Genomic DNA, 3,900 nt, shown 5'->3' with positions numbered 1-3,900 from the left:
AGTTAAGCTTAGCCTGTTCATTATCATAATAAAATACAGTCAGTCAAACATATGAAAAAAAACACTGCTCAGTTTAAATGTAGTCAAATCTGTGCCGTTAAGCCTTACCACCTTACCTTCGTGATGTAAAACATTTGTTTTACGTGGATATTGGAGCGCGAGTGAAGTACATAATAAATACTATTTTGGCATTCAAATACATCGCGAATACGGAAACATTTGATTTTGTGTCGAACGAGAGACCCAACGTCGGTTTCAGTTTCGTTTTAGCCTAAATGATCATTCGTTTTGGCTTGTGCATTTATATTGCTATAGCTTCTTATATTTTTAATTAGAGTTCTTTTCTAAATACTGTTAAATTGAAAACACGCAACACACTGTAGACGTAGATGTGTTCTGCTGCTGTGTGAACGTGGCCTTCGTTTCCATTGTCATCTCCTAATTGTCTATTCTGAATGGTTTGTGCATCACTGTGAATTCCATAAAACACACTCAAAGTAATACCAGAATATACTGTACCTATCACAGTGGTGAAGAGTGCTGTTGACTGAAATGCTTTTTTTGAGCCGTGGCCCTTCATGTTGAGCTGTGACATTAGATTGTTGGTCATCAGTCTGGAAGAGAGAGAGAGGGGAAGATGTGTCAAGGCAACAGGAATTTCTTTTATTATCAGAAATCAAAGCTTTTATGAGTGTACTTTTGATTTTCAGCAAGGCATACCTCTCCATAATCTTTGTTGAGCAGTCGCTGATATGTTTGCCTCCTACTTTACTCAACTGGGTAATCTAAGTAGAAAAAAAGGAAATATCACTATATATTGGTAACAAATATCTTTAGTCTTTGCATGTTAGTTTATCATAGTAAACAAACCTAATCCGTCGAACTTACTTTTATTGGGCAGAGAAACGTCCAAATGTGTGTTAACAGTACTAAAGTAAACAGTTCTGTATTTTCAGCAAAGCAGAATTATGAGTATTTCTATACTATTGTCATCATTGCCTTGTGCATGAGGGACCAGGAACACAATTTCAATATTATTATATTTACATATAACTGTACTGTCCCTAACAATAATTACATGCATCATGATTATTGGTGGGTTTTCACCGTAAAACAACAATGCTGCTAATTGTGGCAAAATTTCTGAGAAATCCTGCAGCAAAATCAGTCATTTTAGGCCACAATAATAATAATAATAATAAACTTTCCAGGACTGATTAAACAAATTCCATGCAGTACCTAATTGTTTAGTGTTCCTTATGCTAAGCTAATTTTTAAAGAAAAGAATAAGCAAACTGGTAAATAATGATATTTTTACCAGAACATGTCTCTCTTCATTATTTTGCAGCTTCTCCTCCAAGGCATTCAGCTCCTCTATCGTCTCCATTCTTCTAATGTGGTATGTTGAATTACTAGGTTCTGCACTTCCAATTCTCTTGACCTCCTGCATGATCTCCACCAGCTTTTTAAGGACACATTTCTGAAATTCTAAAATGTAAAAAAAAACAAAAACATTTGACAAGTAAACTAATTACAAACAGATCAATTTTCACTAGATGATTAATCTTGATATCAGTAGTGAAATTTGACTTGGAAAAATTTTAATTCCTGGTATCAAACTAATATCAACAATTGAATTTCAAACTGTAAAACTACTTATTGATATGTTTAATAATGTATTTAATGTTTATCAGTGTAATATATTTATTTGCAATAATTTTCAGCTTCTTCACAGTCGGTTATTGGTACCTTCCTCTGAATATTCAAAAGCACTTTTTATTATGCATATCCAAAAAAAATCAACATTTGACAAGGCATCAACATTTTATTACAGATATAAAAAATGAATGACTACTTCCTTAATAGTAAGAATATAATTTTTATATCAATAAATATATTACTAAAACTGTGCATTCCTGGTATCTAAAACCAATATCCACGAAATGAAAAGTTAATTCTTGATATCTATAAATCAAATACATTTAATCTGGTATTTCTGGAAGTAGATTTCAGATATTTCAAAATAGAATCAAGAATTTGATTTCTGCAGGTGATGTCACTGTTCATATCAAGAATTCACATTTTTTACTAGTAGAAATTCCATTCCCTTATATAAAGAATTGTCATTTTAACTAGAAACACGGAATTATCAAAAATTAATATCCTGAGAATGATTAAAAGTCAAAATGGCTTGCCATCTGTGCACCGATTTTATTGGATATTTGGGTTGTACAGTAGGCAAATTATCTGTAGAAAGGTCAATTAGTGAGACATCTAAAACATTCTGGTAGGTAGTCCCCAAGACCAGAACTGAAAAACACTGCCTTTGTGAGGAGAAGCTGTGTGGATTCTGATTTGTACTTGCACCTTTATTCAGCTGTCTCAACATATGCTGATAAAAGTTTGTATTATGCCTATCTACAAATATACAAGACAAAGTAAATACTTACTGGACATAGGCATTGGAAATACATCCATGCTGTCGCCAGTTGGAGCCCTTGATGTTTCTGAAATAAACATTTAAAACTCAGTTCATACCAAGAGAGACAGGAAAAATAGCTTCATATTGTATTTTCAAGACAGGAACTAAAAACTATCCAGATGCACTTCTTTTGATTGTATTTAAATTTTATACTGGGCTATATTCTACTTGAAATTATCCACCCCCAAAAATCAGTTACACATCTCACCTCTAGAACAATAATTTCCAGTAGATGAACCCAAGGGTGATTTAAAATGTGAAGTGAAGTGCCTTCTGTCTCTTTATACCGTATGCATAAAATCCATATTTAAAATACACAATAACTCAGTTTTTTCTTTTCTTTTTTTAATTTGGGATGTCCCTCTGTTGCCTAGGCTTGATTGTGTTTATGGGGTGCAGTATAACATGCGTTTAAAAAAAAACCCTGCCAGCTCTATTTTTTCACATAATTTACCTTTATTCCACACCACTCTGTCCATTCTCTGAGAAACGGGCTGATCTTTTCCTGGTTTTTTAAGCCCCGCCCTCAGAAATAGGTGATGGGCTCTGATTGGTTAGCTAGCCCAGTGTGTTGTGATTAGCTAAACCGCCTCTAGTGCGCGTCTAATCGTCCCGCCCCTCAGCTCAGCGGCATGTGCTCCGGTTGTATCGAATGAATGAATGATGCATTTATATAGTGCTTTAATGTGTATTGTTGTACACCCAAAGCGCTTTTTACAATCATGTGGGGGGGTCTCTCCTCAACCACCACCAGTGTGCAGCATCCACTTGGATGATGCGACGGCAGTCACAGGACAGCGGCGCCAGTGCGCTCACCACACACCAGCTACAGGGGGAGAGGAGAGAGAGTCATAGAGCAAATCAAGTAGTTAGGGATTATTAGGAGGCCATGATAGACAAGGGCCAGGGGGGCAATTTGGCCAGGACACCGGGGTTACACCCCTATTCTTTACGAGAAGTGCCACAGAGAGTCAGGACCTCGGTTTAATGTCTCATCCGAAAGACGGTGCTTTTTGACCGTATAGTGTCCCCATCACTATACTGGGGTGTTAGGACCCACGCAGACCACAGGGTGAGCACCCCCTGCTGGCCTCACTAACACCTCTTCCAGCAGCAACCTAGTTTTCCCAGGAGGTCTCCCATCCAGGTACTGACCAGGCTCAACCCTGCTTAGCTTCAGTGGGCGACCAGTCTTGGGCTGCAGGGTGATATGGCTGTGGCAATATTGTAAACAACAGCGTCGTTAATATCGCTTATCAGTTTTGAGCCGGATTGAGAAGCAGAGGATATTAGTGAAGAGGATCATGCAGAACCTGTGCAAGCACGGCTTTTAATGGTTTTTTTTGTTTGTTGTTGTCTCATACTTTTAGATATGCTGTTATTTGTAAATGCTACTGCTTATGTTAGCTTTTAATATA

The 3,900-nt window shown here is 36.9% G+C and overlaps 1 long non-coding RNA gene across 1 annotated transcript; it reads right to left on the bottom strand.

Moving 5' to 3' along the window:
- Positions 1–747: 747 nt before the first annotated feature.
- On the bottom strand, positions 748–2,749 carry LOC107568564 (uncharacterized). Its single transcript, XR_001606777.1, has 3 exons — positions 2,451–2,749; positions 1,319–1,488; positions 748–785 (listed from the first exon to the last, which is right to left on the bottom strand). It is a non-coding gene; the product is annotated as an uncharacterized lncRNA (long non-coding RNA).
- Positions 2,750–3,900: the final 1,151 nt, after the last annotated feature.

This window comes from Sinocyclocheilus grahami, unplaced genomic scaffold (assembly GCF_001515645.1).
Source record: "Sinocyclocheilus grahami isolate Dianchi unplaced genomic scaffold, SAMN03320097.WGS_v1.1 scaffold1257.1, whole genome shotgun sequence".
NCBI classification, from domain to species: Eukaryota; Metazoa; Chordata; class Actinopteri; order Cypriniformes; family Cyprinidae; genus Sinocyclocheilus; species Sinocyclocheilus grahami.
The sequence above is the reverse complement of the archived record's forward strand: the minus strand, read 5'-3'. Positions and strand labels throughout refer to the sequence as shown.